The sequence below is a fragment of the Delphinapterus leucas genome, chromosome 3 (assembly GCF_059928025.1).
Source record: "Delphinapterus leucas isolate spDelLeu-1000000601 "Yukka" chromosome 3, BTC_Dleu_Yukka2, whole genome shotgun sequence".
In the NCBI taxonomy this organism is placed as follows: Eukaryota; Metazoa; Chordata; class Mammalia; order Artiodactyla; family Monodontidae; genus Delphinapterus; species Delphinapterus leucas.
In genome coordinates, this window is record NC_143131.1 from 21,596,530 (window position 1) to 21,615,789 (window position 19,260).

Sequence of the window (19,260 nt, forward strand, 5' to 3'; positions counted from 1 at the left end):
GTATACATAGATCCATTTTTTTTAACCCAACACATTATATTTTAAATGTTTATATTGTTATATCTCTTTTACTGTGTAGAGAGATTGAGACAGGTACTATATTTTAATAATTTTTAATAAACAAAATTCAAGTTAAGGGATGAATGAATACATAAAATATCCAAAAATCATCACCTTAAATATGTCAAGAGAGGTTCACAGTACTTTAAAAGATTGTAGTAGAATGGTCCCTGAGAACTTGTCCCCAAAGACTGACACTTTATGAATCTGCTAATTAATACAATATTATTTATGTTGTTAAATATTTTAAGTTCTTTTTGGCCTCACAGTTTCACATAAAGTGAAGAAAGAGAAAAGAAAATTACTCCATTTCCATACATTTAATTTACACTTTAAGGGCTATGAAGGAGAAAGGAATTTCTATTCATTTAATAGAAATGCATTGTAAGTTTCTTGATCCTTTATATGAGAATTTAATTCTAAATTTCATGCAAAATGAAAAAATAATGAAAATGATCTACATACAAAGAAAAAAGTAGTAAGTTGCCTATCTCAAGATTCTGTTGCCATTTTATTTTGGAAACATGCACTTAGAAGTTTTTCTGAGGGTTTTTTCCCCCCTTTTTTAAAAAAGTGTTATCAATACACTTAAAACTGAATCATCATAAACAAAAAGTCAAGCTTTTCTGGATTTCTTTTTTTGTATTTTGATTTATTTTAGTGTTTCATTTAATTTGGTTTTAAACTTTTTTTTTTCCTTTGAGATACGGCAAGAATTTGTACTGTTGACTTGAAAAAAAATAGAATGCCAGATATTTCTCCAACAAAGATGGGTTAATTTGGGATCAGCAGAGAATCGTAATTCAGGGTCTGAAACCATAGTGTGCAATGTACAAGTCCCCACAGACAAGGGAAGGCAAACGCTAAAGAGGGGGAAATGAAGTTGGGAGGACTATAGTAAACGAAGAGTCCATGGCTTTTCATTGGTTGAGTCCTTGCCAGGAAAGAAGAGGAATCCTTCTTCCTATTAGACTCCACTATTGTCACAGGGTGTGAGAGGTCTCCCTGCTGGTCTCCCAAATCTTTAATTGAGGTTTCTGTTTATTAATTTTTTACAGTTCTTATACTGTGATAATCTTCCTGTTTAAATTTTAGTTTCTTGATGTAAACACATTAAAAGTGTGATGCAATCTCTGCATGTAAGTATGAATTGTTTTATGTATTAGCCAAATAAAAATTGCCATTTTAAATTTCATTAGCCTGTATTGAATCTTCATATTTTTTTTCTGGACCAGACCTCAGTTATCGTATATATTCTTTTTAGAATTTTGGGATCACAGTGAAGATATACAGAGTCTTTCATGGGACTAGCTTTGCAAGTTTACATTTTAAATGATACTAGCTTTTAAGTTTTCTGTCAAGAATATGTTTTCTCAAAAAGAATCAGCAATATGCAAACAACTCTATTATGTTAAATGATACATTATGTTACTGGGGGCAACAAAAAGGCTCTAATACAAACATCTAAGGACTAGCTAAAAACATTATATAAAGGGAATTATTCTTTATGGGGGGACTATTTGTTAAAAATAGCATCTGTTAAAGTATGTTTCTTTTGCGTTTTTGTATAAATAAATATAATTTCCAAGTTCAAGATATTTTATTACTAATAAAATAACCCACTTAGAAAACAAAACTGCTGCTTTATTTTGGATCATAAACATAGCTGGAATCTGAGGAACATCTTCAGAGACATCTGCTTTTGTCTAGTTTGTTACATTTTTGTACCTGAGACAGAAAGCATTAGTTTATTGTAAATGAGTATGCTGCATTATAGGAAATTATAGTCCTTTCAATGGCCAGAAATTCCAAAATACTGGAGAAAATAGAATGCTTTTATCAAGAAATATTAATGATAAGACAAATGAATTATGAACAAAAATTTAGGAAAAACATGTTCCAAATAAAAATATACATATGCTAAAATATAACACATGATAATGTCGCAGAAGTTCATACAAGGTGACTATTTATAAGTAACTATATCCATGGGAGATATTTAGTTGGAAATAAGCAAAACAACACTAAGAAAAATCCCTGAATTTATTTTTTTTAATCAATCTTTTCTTATAACCTTAGGGGAATTGTGTCATCAAGCTTTAAGGAAACTTTAGTAATATTTTAATCAATTCAGGGTATACAATGAAATGAATGAGATTTACTTTTATCAAAACCAAAACTAAATTTTTAAGTTTTACTTATTTATGACAATTTGTGTCAATGTGTCACATTTGTGTCACATTTGTGACAATATGAGTCAATTTATAATTATTTTACTGTACTACATAAAATAAATGCTTTGATATATTTCACAAGCATTTATCAAGGACCTACTATAGTCTAAGCGTATATATTTTCATTCAGTGACATTTAATTAGCACCTAATATGAATCAGGAAATGTTCTAGTTCCTTAGGATACAGCTATGAACAAAGCACACACACACACACACACACACACAACTGCCTTCATGTCACATATTTTCTAATGAAGGAAGGCAGACAAATAATAAGTAAAATATATAGGATGCCAGATATTAATAAGTATATGAAGCTAAGTAAGGATGAGAGGGTACAGTAAAATGGATTTACTTACTACTTATTGAGATTCAGGAGATTTAGAAGCTGTGGATAAAGAGCATCCCAGAAACCCTGAGTTTCTTGTGATAGACAGAAATAAATGGCATGATGAATGACATAGACCTTCTGGTTTCTCAGTCTGAAACTTTGAATGAGGTGGGAGGGTAGAATATTTCCAGGACATCTAGAGTTTGAGGCCCCCTCTTCTGACAGTGGTGATTCAGGAGCAAGGGAAATGATGGTTCTTCCCTGACTTGTACTGATGGAGGCATGAATACAAAGGAAGGTAGTTGTATAGAACAGCAATATAATAATAATAAAACTAGATCCCTATGGTTCAAAAGTACAGTAGACAAAGATTTCAAATAGTAATCTATCCTCTAGTATAAAAACTAGTAAAATAAACTTTCATGATATAATAAGAGGACACAAACAGAGGAAAAAAGAAGTGTTCCTAGGGATGTTTGGAAGATTTCAAAGAGAAGGCAATGTTTGAGGTGGACCTCTGTATATGTCTAGTAAATTAGTCAACAAGATGAAGGCAATTCCCAGAGGGAAGAACAGAGAGTCATAGAAGCCTGAAATATCCTGATTTGTTCTCTAAAAAAGAACTCTTGATGCCTCTGGTAAGTGAGAGGGAGGGCCTAATTTTTAGGAGGAGGCTGCAGTATGTCCCATATTCTACATACACCAGGGTCTGGCAAAAGGGTTTTATTCACTGCAGTTTACTATTATTTCAAACCCTTAATCTTTTTTTTTATCTTGTAACCTCTTCAAGATTTATGTCTTTCCTTCTATGCATACCAGTCACCCTGGGGAGAAAAGGTGTAAGGCATCTCAATTAAAGGACAGGGTTGAATTTTAGCGAAGACATTGGAATTTAAAAAGCCAAAGAGAATTTCTTTCAACGGCCACACTGTATGGGTATACATTAATTTTGGAATGTTGATATTACTCAAAACAAATAGGAAATTCTGATTTTCGAGTTGTCTTTCAAGTCAACTTACAAACGAGACCAAACTTTGTTCATTCAGTTGTCCATTCTATTCATTCTGTTCTTCGACAAAACATTTGTGAACCCTTTATCTGCAAACATGGTGCTTCTTGCTAAGTGTCTGTCAATAAAATAGAGCTATTGTTTTCCTTTGAGCTGGAAAATAAAAAAGATTTATGTCTCTCAAGTAAGATGCTCTCTTCGCCTATGTGTTCTTATAATCAGCATACTTCCTGGAAAACCGTTCCTCAGCCCAACCCTACCCTTTCCCCCAAACTCTCAATGAATCTAACTTCATCAGAGTGGAAAGCACATTTTACTGTATTTACTTAGATAACATTTTTGACTGTTCTAGTTCTGTAAACTCTTTTAGAAAGCATTCAGTGTCACCAGTTTTAATCTGTCTGATTATACCAGGAAGCACAGTGATTTTAATACTATCTGTCTTCAAAAGCTGTGGAAAATGCTTTTATTTGTGATAGGTTGTGTGATTTAATAATCCATAACAAATTAAAAAATACATAAAGGTATTTGCATTCCAAGCAGAACTTCCTCAGAAGGCTACCACCATCATCCCCCACTCCCTCCCCAAGCCCTTGGTTTTGTTTGTCTGGGCAAGTCCCAACTTTCCCTAAGGTTTCTATGAATTCCCACAGAGTTTCAGAATCTCCTTTTATTTCCAGTCCTAGAGTTTCCACCTGCTATCTCTACTTTCTCTGTCATTTAGTTGAATAACTCATCCTCTCTTTATTATTTTATGCAAGAATAGTTTCACCAAACATTTTGTTATTTAAAAGTTTTTAATAAATTAGTCAAAATGCAAACTTTCTGAATTTTTGTCCTTGTTTTTGGACTATCAAGGAATCATCACAGATTTCTTTTAAAATAAATTATCAAATGAACTAAGAAATATATATATTTAATTTTCTCTATATTTTTATATAATTGAGAAAGTGGGGAAATAATAACTGAACAGTTATTGATGAAAAAGTTCTTACAAAAGGTCCAGAAAAGAATGATCATAGTATATTTACATCTATGAACTCAAATATAATTTGGAAGATGGATGTTATAATATATATTAATGTACTTTACCATCTATTATGGACTGAGATGTGCTCCCCCAAATTCATGTGTTGAAGAGCTAACCTTACCCAGTAGTTCAAAATATGACTATATTTGGAGACAGAACTTTTAAAATGTAGTTAAGTTAAAATGAGGGTACCGTTAGTGTACATCCTAATCCAATCTGACCAGTCTTTTTATAAGAAGAGGAGAATAGAACAGAGAGACTCCAGAGGCCTGAGTACACAGAGGGACGACTGTGTATGTTGCAGCTTATACAGTAAAGATGCTACAAAGGCTGACAATGTGCAAGTCAAGAGGGAGGCCTGAGAGGAAGCCAGCCATGCTGGCACCCTGACCTTGGACTTCTAGCCTCCAGAACTGTTAGAAAATAAATTTCTATTGTTTAAGCCATTCAGTTTGTAGTTATTATTTTTTTTAATGGCAGCCCTAACAAACTAATACACCATATAAATTGTTTTTTTCTCTAAAGGTATATGTGCTAAAATCACAGTTTATCCATGGACTATTTTCAAAAATCTTTGCAGAAGAGGAGAGATAAGTCAAGTTAAATATTTCCAAGTATAATCCAAATACATTTATATGAAAAAAATATAATTTGATAGAAAATGTTCAGTCTTTATTAGCTATCCAGTTTTTGTAATGATTGTAGACCATGAGTTAAAACTATATGAGGTTTAATTATTTATTACTGAATATTGGTTTTCTAAATTTAAAAAATTGTGGCAATTAGTTTTCTTACTTGTCCCTAGGATTAATATTTCCATTAATATATAAAAAAAAGTGACATCTATATTTAAAAGTTTGAAGGACATTTGGGGATTGGAGTCAATAATTTATATTTGTAAAATTTTATTGAAAAAGGATGGGGAGAATAACGGTGTTTTTAGAATGATAGATTCTAAAAAAATGATATTTTTATTCTTTATAATAGTAACAGTTCTTTTTTCCAATATACCTTTTTGAATTAACAGAATTCATATAGGTCCTTGTACTAATTTCCTATTTCTATTACAACAGATTACCACAAAGTGACTTATAGAAACACAAATTTATTATTCTACCGTTCTCTGGTTCAGAAGTACAAAATCAGTCTTAGTAGATGAACATCAAGGTCTTGGCAGTGCTGTGATCTTTTTTGGAGACTCTAGGGGAGGATTTTTCTTGTCTTTTCTAGCTTCTACAAGACACCTGCATTCTTTGGCTCATGGCCCTACATCAATCCAATCTCCGCTTCCATTGTCACATCTCCCTTTCTCCCTCTGTTTCTGTCATCACATCACCTCTTCAGAGAGCACTCTGTGTGATTGAATACTCCAGCATTTTGACACTTTGGAGACACTATCTAAAGATTGTCTCTCAAGACAACACTTTTCTGACAGTTAATCTTTTCATTTTAGAGGAATTGGCAATTTGAATAGGCTCACAATTTCCCAAATCATTAAAGACTGGTTCCTATCTGCTTAACAGTTCTTCCCTCAATTCCTCTTTCCTCTAAAATTTTATTCTAAGCAGTAAGAAGAAACGATACATCTTCAACACTTGGAAATCTCATCTAAATACACAAGTTCATTACAGAAATGTTCTGCTTTCCACGTATCCTTACCATGCAATTCAACTAAGTTTTCTGCCACTGTATAACAACGATCACCTTTCCTCCAGTTTCCAGTAACATTTTCCTCATTTCTTTTTGAACCCTCACTTCCAAAGGTCTTGATAAGATGACTTAGGTATTCTCTATGATGAAACATGTTTTCTCTATCATGCTCAATTCCTTCTGAGCCCTCACTCACAATGCCTTTAATGTCCATATTTCTACTAGTAATCTGATCAAATAAATCCAGGATTATCAAAATTATTCTATCTTCCATCAACTTCCAAATCCTGAAGCTGTTTCCATATTTTCAGGAATTCTTTTGGTGCAGTACTTCACTCTAGGTACCAAAATCTGTATCAGTCAGGGCTCAACCAGAGAAACCAAACGAATAAGAGAAATATATTGAGAGATCTATTGTAAAAAAACTGGCTTCTTTCTGTAGAGGCCAAATAGGCTGAATGGGAGTATGTTAGTATCACTGCTCCCGAATCTTTGAAATGATAGTGCTAATCTCTGCAGTCCTTCCAGGAATGCAGTATTGCTTTGGGTTACTGTTTTTGTAGGGAGAGGCTGTTCTAATGGCTTGCACTTGAGGTCTCCTACCATAAAAGCCCAGAAAGGATTACATTTTAATTGGGAAAAAATGGCTTTACATATAAACATGAACTTGTACCTAAAAGCCTATGAATGCCAGAATTTTATCCCAGATGTTATTTTGAGTCACCTAAAAATATTAATAAGTATAGTAAAAAGTGTATCTTGTCACAGTGTGAAAATGAACTAGGTTCAACTCACATAATTATTAGTCCCACTCTACCTTTCCTTTCCTACCATAAAATCCCCAAAAGAGGTCAGAGAATCATGTGGGAATTATGCTAGTTGCTGTATGTGTCTATTCCAGTTATACATTCTGTAACTGAAGAAATATCATACGTTAGGCTCATGGGATTCACTGAACCCACTGTGAGATGGACCTGAGCTAAAACTCTATTGAGCACCTGACCTCCATAAACCCCTTCTCTGACTGGTGGACCACAATAAGTTCTGAGGTGTCCTGGAATTAGTGTCATTTCAGTGCCAGTGTTCAGGAATCCCTAAAAAGCCTGATTTCCCAATGTAAAATTGTCCCGGCAAATTGTCATATGTCCCTCTAGAGAATACTGGGAGAAATATAAGTAGTATAAACATTTACCAGTGTTGCAAGTTCCTTTTTCAAGTGGACTCAGCCTCCCCTTCATTCAAGGGATTCTAGGTCTATAAACTGGCCCAAGTCTGAGAATTTATTGAGGGTCTATGATTCTCTGTTTTGGTGATTCACGTTAGAATTCTGCTCACATAACCTAGAACTCTTCCGCGTGTAGGAATCAAGTAAGAGATTAGTGAACTGTTCATCTAGTTATTTTCTAAAAATACTATGATCAATTAGCTGTTTTCTTTAAATCTGTCCCTATCCCTACACTGGCTTCTACAAATGTTAAGTGCCTGACTTTTTTTTTTTTTTTTTTTTCTGGATGAGAGCCTCGACTAAAGGCCAGGGGTTACCTTGTGTACAGAATATGATCTTGCTAAAGAGAAGATCTGGTCTCTGCACAGAAAACAGAGAAATCAGTTTTAGAGAATGACAGTGGATTATTATAAACTTAAACAGGTGGTGGCTCCAATGGCAGCTGCTGTTTCAGATTTGTTTTATTGCTTGAGCAGATTTACCTGCCCATACTCTGATTTGGATATGCAACTAGTGATCTAAAATTTTTTTTTTCTTGGTAGCTGCTTGTAAAGACCAGCAGAAGCAGTTTGCTTTCAGCTGGCTTGAGCAGTAATCCTACCTCAAGGGTACCTCAACTCTCAAGCCCTACATCACAGTTTAGTACACAAGGAAATTGATCACCTCTTTTTTTCCACAAGATATGCTGGTCCATTACATGGATGACATCATGCTGATTGGACATAGTGAGCTAGAAGTAGCAACTACTCTAGACATATTGGTAAGATCTTTGTGTATCAGAGGATATGAAATAAACTTAACTAACCTTCAGAGGCATTACACTTGAATGAAATTTTTAGGGGCCCAGTGATGTGAAATTTTTAGGGGCCAACATATTTTTCTAGAGTGAAGGATAAGCTATTGCATTAGATCCCCTATTCCAACGAAGTAGAGACACACAAGTCTAGCTGGGATGCTTTGGATTTTGGAGGCAACATATTCCTCATGTGTGTTTGACACTGTGGCTCATTTACGTAGTGACCTGAAAGACTGATAGTTTTTTGGTTTTTTGTTTCTAATTAATTAATTTATTTGTTTATTTATTTTTGGCTGCATTGGGTCTTTGTTGAGGCAAGCAGGGGCTACTCTTCGTTGTGGTGCACGGGCTTCTCATTGCAGTGGCTTCTCTTGGTGTGGATCACGGGCTCTAGGCATGTGGGCTTCAGTAGTTGTGGCACACAGGCTCAGTAGTTGTGGCTTGTGGGCTCTAGAGCTCAGGCTCAGTAGTTGTGGCGCACGGACTTAGTTGCTCCTTGGGATGTGAGATCTTCCTGGACCAGGGGTCGAACCCGTGTCACCTGCATTGGCAGGCGGATTCTTAACCACTGCACCACCAGGGAAGCCCAAGACTAATAGTTTTGAGTGGGGCCCAGAATATGAAAAAGCTCTACAGCAGGTCACCTCGCTACCACGTATCCTTAGTTGCCCATTTGGTATAGATATCACAGTCTACAGGTTTATTTAATGCAAAAGATATGAGATCTAACAAGTTCATGCTAAAAGCAAAACAGGAAATTTTAATATGCATTTTTTGGGGAAAAGTTAAGAACAATATCAACAATTATGTATTCTTGAGCCACGGGGAACAAGTTTAAGAACCACATAGGTTTAAGCCAATTATTTAATACAAATATAAGTTTATATTAACAGTGCAATAAGCCCTTGATTATTTCTAGTTTTATATGTTCACATTTAATAGTTAAATCAACATCCTCCCTCAAGGTTATTACCATGAGAGAATATTAAGCCCTTTAATTGCATTTTATGGCCTCTCACTGAGCTGGCAAAATTGAAGATGGCTTGGCAGATAAATCATATATATTTTTTTCTTCATAAAACAGTTGAGGACAAAAATTTTAATCTAGCCTATTTTTCCCCTGTTTTAATTTCATTTGGTTAGTATATCAGGCAGAAACCATTAAAAGCAAATAGGGTCATTATCTATTAGTTAGACACAGGGTAAGTAATATCATATCGAACAATCAGATAATTGCAGAAAATAATTTTATCAGTTCTATAATTGGGAGAATGAATTATCATGCAATATATGGAAATATATTGTTAACATTTTATCTCTGATATGGAATTGGTATCCCCTTCAATAAAGGGTTTGTGAAAGATTTAGAAGATAAATTAACTTCTGTTATGCACTCTGTGCCCAAATAGCAAATAAAATAGTTTAAAACCTTTGTCAAATATCATATTACACAGTTATTAGCAATTATTAATGTGTAATTCATGGCAAAGTGTAATGGTCAAAATATTTAACCTAAGGTACAGTAAAATTTGGTGATTTTGTTTTTGCTTTAAATTGTGTATTGACTTACTTATGGTACATAAAGTATGTGTGTAATCAGACACTATGGGATTTTTTACTGCTTTATTACCTAAGTTTATTGTTCAATCAAAAAAACATATATTTTAGGGCCCTTGTTGACAGGAAGTAATTCCAAGTCCTTCATGCTGAACTTCCTCTTCATATTTTCTCCTCCTGCCCTTAGTAAAAGAGAGAGGAGCCAGTCAGCAGTTTTTATCTTTTCTCAGTTCATTTTCTCTTTTCACTTTATCTAAGCTGGGTCGATATTATGCACATGCATAATGTTTTGATGATTCTGAATATAAGGAGAGAATTATTCAGCAAATGTAAATACTGTAGAATTTTGTGTGAGGTACACATTTTGAAATCTCTGACTACATTTACAGATTAGAAGTGAGAAAATATAAACTACAGAAAATTGAACGGAGAGAAATATGAAGTTTCTTTGCACCAGAGTCATTTCTCAATAATGTAAAATACAAGCAAGGTTAATTCACCTTTATATATCAGTAAATCAAGAAGATTAAAGTTTGAAAATTATGTGTGTTTGTTAAAAAAATTATACTACACTTTAAGTTCACCTTCACATTAAAATCTATCATGTAGTTATTAGAGAAGGTATTTTTATGAATGAGAAGATAACAGTTTTTAATAAAGTGTTATTTATCCTTCTCATTGTTTTACTAAGAGATTTTTTAAAAGGTTATTATGTTATCTGTTAAATTCTGATTCATGTTCATCAAACAGTCATTCATTGAGCACTGGGGATCTGAAGGCATATATTGCCCAGTAGATATGGTCAGGTAATTGTCACGACAATAACTGCAATAATGAAATCTCAGTGACATACCACAAACAGAAAAAAACCTTTATATTTTTCATGTGCTAATGCAATACAGATCAGCTGGGAGATTTTATATCATGCATCTGGTCTTTCAGTGACCTAAGCTCCTTTGCCAGTAAAACCAAGATAAAGACAGTAAAAATCAACAATGTGATAAAACATATCACAGTTTAAATTATATATAGCATATAGTTAAAATCACTTTATGATCAGAATTTACCATTTTATAGCCATAATTATTTCTCCTCATTAAATCTTTGCAAACAGATTAGATAATAAAACAATCAGAGGGAAAAATCAGAACACTTTTTAAAGATTAAGTTTTCAATATTTTGACTAGCAATTATTACTCATCAATACTGGAAAATTAAATCACCATTCAGATATATCACTTATTTCTTATGATGCAAAAACTCCACTAACTTATTCTTTAAGCCATCTTTTGAAAACTCTATAATGAGTTCCATATTTCTCAGATCAAAATTAGGTATATTCATGTACATCAGTGTGCAGCGTGGGGAACACAGCCACTAATAATGTGATATCTTTGTATGGTGACAGGTGGTAACTAGACTTATTGTAGTGATCATTTGTAATGTATAGAAATATTGAATCACTATGTTGTGCACCAGGAAGTAGATAGAAAATGAAAGAAAGAATGAAAGGAAGGAAGGGAGGGAGGGAGGAAAACAGTCAGGTATATTCAGACATGTTACACATTCTCTGCAATGTTTACTAGATTTTCTCATTTTTTTTGCATTCGATTAGAGTTTGTTTCACTCAAAAATATGCCTGTCACACATCAGTGTGTATAGTTGGCCACATTTATTTGACTGCTCCCATTTCCCTGTGTGGCCATTGCCTATCCATGCTGGCCTTAATATCACTCAGGCCCTTTATACCATCCTGCAATATCTAACTTACTGATTCTTGTCACTCTATCATTAACCAATATGGTGACTTTATGTTAATCAAAGCACTTTACTGGTTTTGCAAGGAAGAGTTTCTAATAGCTATGTGTACCCATGTTGACTACAATGAGAATAGTATCCCCTGAAGTGGCAAAAAGCACAACATGCACAGCCATACTTGCACTAGCTCCACTGATGTCCTCTGGATTCCCATGTGATAGCTACACCTCTGTCATACTTAATTTTCACACTTCTGTCCCCTCTGTCTCTACCTTTAGTCTCATTAGAAATAATGTTGCTTAGCTTCAAAAGATCTCTAATCTTACAATTATTTTTTCTTCTTTAAAATTTCTGTCCAGTATTCGAAGAAGGGCCAATTACCCAATGTCTTTCTAAAAGTCTTTACTATAAGAAATGATTTACATTTTCTCTCTCTTGTAAGGCAATCTGCAGTCTCTCCCCTTTCAAGATCTCTAACCATTAATCTTAAAGATTCTGCTGGCTCTTTTTCTTTTGGCTTCAAACATATTCAAACATTTGGTAAAGCAAATATTTTCAAAAATACAAAAGTAGAAAGAATCATACAATCCTGACTTCTCCTACAATTAAAATGATATGTCTTTTTTCTCCATATTTCAAAGCTCTGTGATCTATAACCACAGCTTTATCACTGTACCTACTCACTATTCAGTCTCTAATTTAACATGAAAAAAACCCCTGAATAATCAAATGAGAATATTATAACCTTTGAGTAACTGAAATGTTAATTAGAGAAATATTACACTTCAGTGTTTTGCCATCAATTTTTGAGTATAATCTTTGGAATCAGCAAAAACAAGAACACCTTAGAAAAGTCTGTGGTTAATCATAAACACATGTTTAATAAACAATTTATAGAAAAAAGGCATTAAATGAGCTATTCGTTTTTAAGGCTGAAGTATATTTTTATTGAATTAATTATGATATTCTTGGCTCCTATTTCCTGAAGTTATTATTTTCTTTTTCCTCTTTAATAATATCTGATCATGCTCTTTTCCAAATCTTCTTTATACTTTTATATTCCTTTACAGAAAATGGAATATCCCAACTGTATATAAATGTATTAATATTTTTTCTTATATTGGTCACATATTGCTAGCATGAACTATGATTGGATCTTATTAGTGTTGCCCATAGAATACCTCATATAGTTGATACTCAATTAATATTTGTATATACATATATTTCTCCACTAAATAAATCAAGATTTAAAAAGTTGTACTAATTCTTCCCTTTCTTTAAATAGATGGAAACAGCTTATTTTATGCACAGGCTCAGAGAATTTGTAAGCGACCAAAGCTTTCTGTTCTCGATTTGAGCTTTTAAATGATTAAATGTAAGTGAAATTAGTGAAGTGTTACAATATATCCTTTAAGTTAAGGACTTTTGTTAAGGGATTGAGATGGTAGATCTGTGAGACAAAGTTTTATATTACAAGACCTGTATCTGACATAAACTGTAAACTGATATAGAATTAGAAATATGAAAAATATCTCCATATCTAAGCTCCAGTTCCTATGACTATATTATACCAGATGGAAATATGGATGTCTGTTTATTTAAGAGTGAGAAAAAAGTAGTACACTTTCTTAGTTGTTACTTTTTAATACTAACTCATCTGTCTTCCTCTCTCTAGAGAGCTATCAATTTAATATAAAGACTAAGTATAGGACAAATTTAATAACAGAGAAATTAGGTTCTAGGTTACCAGACAGCTGCATATCATATTTAAAATATATATTTTATAGTATATAACACTTTGAATAAGCAAACATTCATGTTACTGAATTCAAATATTGTAGCTACCTATGAGGTGCTCCATCCCTAACTTATCTCTGTTGGATGAAGATATCTGTCAAGATGGTCTGACAATTTGTGTTTTAATAAATTTTGCAGATGATTCACATGCTCAAAAAATTTTTTAGTCAAATTTTTAAAAATATAATTTACATGGACTGAAATGCACACATTTTAGGTCTACAGCTCACCAGTGATGGATATTTGGGTTGTTACCAATTGGAAGTTACTATGAATTTAAGCTTCAGTGAACATCAGCATACATGTTTTTGTCTAGCCATATCTTTTCATATCTTTTGGTTAAATACCTAGGAGTAAGAGTGTTGCTACATGTGGTAAATATATGTTAACTTGATAAGGAGCTACCAAATAATTTCCAAAAATAATTACACCTTATCATATCACTGCCTGGAATGTATGAAACTCTCTGTTACTCCACATACTTGTCAACACTTGAAATAGTCAGACTTTTAATTTTTGGCCTTTTTAGTGCATGTATAGTATTCTAGTCCATTTGGGCTTAAATAACAAACATTTATGTTGAGAGCCTGCATCCTAGATCATTGATGGCCTTTTTCTCACTGTGTCCTCACATGATGACAGAAAAAGGGCAAGAGAGATCTTTAGGGTCTCTTTTATAAAGACACTAAACCCATTCATGAAGACACCCGCCCCCCCCAGCACCTAATCACCTCCAAAAGGCCTTACTTCCTAATACCATCACATTGGGGGTTAGCATTTCAACATATGAACTTCAGGGGGACCCAAACATTCATTCCATAACATAAATTCTTACATTTTTGTGATTTTAGTTTGAATTCAGCTGAGGACTAACGCTTTTGATTATCCATTCATGCATTTGTTTTATTTAATAACAGTTGTGTTTTTTTTTGGAAAGTCTCTCTTCTCTTTTATTTTCTGGAAGAGTTTACTAGAATTAGAATTATTTCTTCCTTACATGTTTGGTAGAATTCATCACTGAAGCCATTCAGGCCTAAATATATATATATATATATATATATATATATTGGATGGCTTTAAGTTAAAAACTCAATTCATTTAATGAATTTAGAATTTCAGGTTTTTTCTTGGGTTAATGTTGGTCTTTCAACGAATTGTCATCTCATAAAAATATTGAAGTTAATTGGCAAAAAGCTTTATAAGACTCCAGTGATTTCATTTGAATACCAGTAGTATTTTTACTGATATCTCCTTTTTCACTCCTGATAGTGATAATTAATCTTTCTCTCTTCGTTTTTCTGTATCACTCTAGATAGAGATTGGTCAGTTTCATTGGTATTTTCAAATAACTGAATGTGGTTTCATTGTTTTTCTCTGTGCTTTTTCCCTCCCATGTCCTCTTTCACTGATTTACCCTCTTATAATTAATATGTCCTTCCTCTCTGCACCCTCACACTTCCAGGATTTCCAATACACATATTTAGACAGCTTAAAATTTCACACAGGTAACTTAGTCTCTGTTCATTATTGTTGTACCTTTCTTCTTTGTGTGATTCAGGTAGAATAGCTTTCCTTCCCTTATCTTCAAGTTTACTGATCTTTTATTCTGCAGTATCAATCTGCTATTAGAGCCATCTCGTAAAATTTATTTCAGATTTAAATATTTCACCATTAGAGACTAGTTTGGTTATTTTTTCATAGTTACCATTTCTCTCATTATTATGTCCATACTTTTTTTCAATTCTGAAATATATTTATAATAGCAGTTTTGAAATTTTGTCTGCTAATTACATCATCTCTGTCATTTTTGTTTCTATTGATTGATTTTTTTTTCTCCTGTTATGTGCCACATTTTCATTGTGTGGCAGAAATTACGTGTTACATTGATTGTCAGATTTCGTTGTCTTCTTTTAAACAATGTTGATTTTTTCTGGTAGGCACTTACTCTGTCTGTAGATCAAGTAAATTTTTGTGGGACTAGAGTAGCTTTTACTTTAGGGCTCATTTACATGTTCACCTAAGGAATGGTCTTTCTAAAATGTCTACTGAAATACCCAGGGACTCAGCAAATTCAATACAGTCTGGATGTTTGGATATCGGACTTCCCCGTTGTTGGGGAAGCTAGTAGTCTTGTTCAGGCTTCAGAGGTGGCACTAGGCCTGTCTCTGACCGGACAATGACAATGACACTAAAGCTGGCTGCATGCCAAACTGCTGAGCTACACTGAGGCTGGCAGGGGTGGCGCCAGCACACCTTGTAAAGCCTTAGATAAGATAGGGAGTAAGTCATGGAACTTCTTGCACCTTGAGGGCCTGGCCAGCCCCTGGGGATCAAGAACATTCCAAAACTTATGAGTTAAGACCAAGGCATTTATGACAACAACCAGAGCTGCAAACTTGCAAGTAGGCTGTTACCAGCTTGCGGCCTGGTGCTAAAAGCTGGGCTCCTTCGAGTGGCAAACTGAAGTCTCAGCCATGGGGTGGATGCACCACCGGAACCTTCCCAACTGGGACTCCAGATTGCTGTTCAAGGGACTTCTCAGAGCTGCTTGGATCTGGGTGTAGGAGCTTCCCCAATTCAGTGATGTATAAACCTCTGTCTTTACTATTCTTTCTTAGTTATACTATTCTTTTCTTAATTAGTATACTGTAATCTTTGTTGATTCAATAAACTCTCTCTAAATTCTTGTTTAACTGAGTATAGAGTGGTTATTTTGCCAGAGAATCCTAACCTTGAAACCGAAAGTAAGGCTTTTGGCAAAACACCCCCTATATAGTGTACATTGCTGTCATTGTTTAGTTTAGAGCTACCTGAAGTTCTTCGTTCCCTGGTAGTTGTTCTTTACTCAGCTTTATGAAGTCTTAGCCTAAATATGAGACCTTAGTCATTACCCAAGGACTCTGGTGGTCCCTTATGGAGATTTCTGTAGCTCCTTTTCTGCATAGTGTTAAAATGCAAATTTGTGACACATTAAAAATGTATTTTAAAATTTATTTGAGCAAGCAACTGTTGGAATGGGAAAGCACCGAACCAAATGTGGTTATGAGCTCTCTGGACAAGGGCTAGAGCAGAGAAATTTATTGGCACACAGGAAAGCAAAGCAATTAGTCAATTGGCTATAACTTATTTGTTTGCTTTATTTGGAAACATTTAGTTTTTGGCCACTGTGAAATCTGTTTTTCATTTTCTCAGAATGAAGAGAATCTAGTTAACTCTTCATGAGTAGTTATTCTTGAGTTGCATTTTCTCAGATTCAAGAAGGCCTTAGCTAACTGGGTTTAGTTTGTTTACATATGTTACCAAAGGCACTACAGTTGCCCCAGTCTAATGACCCTCTTGCTTAACTACATTATCCACAGACAACTCCTATCTGCTATTGCACCCAATAGATTCCATCTATCTTAGTTCCACGAATACTGATCTATGACTCTTCAGCTCAGTAAAAGTAGCATGCTCTGCTGGGTTTCCCCTCCCTAAAGATAGAGGGTGCCTCCAGTCAGAGCTCACAATGCCATGTGTCCTGTTGTCTAATGTCTGAAAACAGTTACTTCTCTCATCCTGCCCAGTTTTCTAGTTGTTTACAGTGGGAGGGCTTTCTGGTACCATCAATCCTTCATAGCTAAAAGCAGAAGGCCCTTGTTCACTGAACTTTGAAAACTATTAACTTAAAAGAAAAAACCCCAGTAACAAATTCGGTATTTTTATCACACTCTTTCCAGTTACTCTGTCTCTGCAATTGCATTTACTATTCTTGACCACACTTTCCCTTTTTTCATAGACTTTCTCTTTTCTTTTCCATAATTTATCAGAATGGCATGCTACAAACCTAGGTTAAATTATCTCTTGAATCCCTTCTCTGACTCCAGTCTTTAACTTTCCAATCCATTAAGAATTCAATGTTTAGATAGATTATTCTTAAAAATATTTTGATTGATCTTCTGATCAAAGCTTTAAACGGTCTCATCTTTCTAACTTCAAGAACTTCTATTTCTCTGCCTAATATTTAATGCTGCTCAGATCTGGATTTCTATCTCTCTAAGTGTATGTTTCTCTGTTTACAGCATATACCTTCACCCCAATATTTATGTGCCATGTTTATCACACCTAACTTTACTGTTGTGGTTTTCCTTGTTGGGCTGCTAATTTCCTTTAAATCTCGGGTTGCCAGATAAAAATACAAGCTATTCAGTTGCATTTGAATTTTAGATAAATGATGGCTAAGTTTTAGTATAAAAATATACAAAATATTGGGACTTCCCTGGCGGTCCAGTGGTTAAGACTTTGCCTTCCAATGCAGGGCGTGCAGGTTCAGTCCTTGATCAGGGAGCTAAGACCCCACATAAAACATAAGCAATATTGTTACAAATTCAAAAAAGACTTTAAAAATGGTCCACGTCAAAAAAAAAAAACACACACACACCGAAATATTATGTGGGATATACTTATAGTAATAAATTATCCATTATTAATCTGAATTCAGACTTAACTTTTTTTTTTTTTTGCCAAGTCTGGTAACACTATTTAAATTGCTTCCTATTTTCAAGTCCAGACTTACGTTATAGATCATATGAAAACTTTCCACTTCTCTAATAATCACTTTTTCATCTCTGAATATCTACCTATGTTGGCTACCTATGTTCTATCCCATCTGACTGTGCAATCGATATGTACAAAATATACATGCAACATTAAATAACTGTATTTTTAATTTTCATTAATTTAATTCCTACTTACAGGCAGAAATTTTAACTTATATTTATTATGTATTCTTTCATCAGTTGCAATATAAATCTTTTTTTTTTTTTTTTTTTTTTTTTGCTATACGCGGGCCTCTCACTGTTGTGGCCTCTCCCGTTGTGGAGCACAGGCGCCGGACGTGCAGGCTCAGCGGCCATGGCTCACGGGCCCAGCCGCTCTGTAGCATGTGGGATCTTCCCAGACCGGGGCACGAACCCGTGTCCCCTGCATCGGCAGGTGGACTCTCAACCACTGGACCACCAGGGAAGCCCGCAGTATAAATCTTAACTATTACAAATTGCTTATTCATATTGTTACAGTGTGCTAATATATTACCCTACATATTGCTTTTAATTCTACTTCAAATGAATAATTTCCAGAAGGAACATTTTCTGTGACCTAATGCTTCAGTTTTAAAGTGATAAATGTTACACTTAAACAAAACATGAAAACGGAGTACAAAGACCTCATGCCCCTTTCATAGAATAAATTTCCAAATTCTCCTTTCTGCATATGCAGTTTTCTACCTCAGTCCCTACCCTCTGTTTCCTTCACAGCTGTCATTGATCTAATTTATGCTTTCATTATCTGGGTTGTTGCAAGAGTCTTCCAAATGGTCCTTTAACTCTAGTCTTTCATAATTTAAATCTATTTTTTTTCTTAGAGCAGACAGTGGCATCTATCCAAAACTATACCTGATTATTCAATAGAATGGCTTAAAATTTTAGTGATTTTGTACAGCCTTCATGAGATTTTCAGTCTACTCAACACTTTTTCTAAGACCCACTATGACAACCACTTGCCTTTCAACCACATCTTCCACTATTCCTTCCTTACTGTTTACCTTTTGAAACTGATCTGAATTGGGCACTGCACTTGAGAACATTTTATCTGTGTAAAGGAACCCATTCCAGATAACAAGAAGAAATGAAAGAGAAAGAGTAGAGTCTAGTCTCTATGTGGATCACAAGCTTTGGTCACTTTTACTAAAAAACAACATCCCAAGAGAATATTGAGGGTAGAATAAGTTGTAGACATTATAGGTATAAAGCAATCTTGTTTTTAATGAGCAATA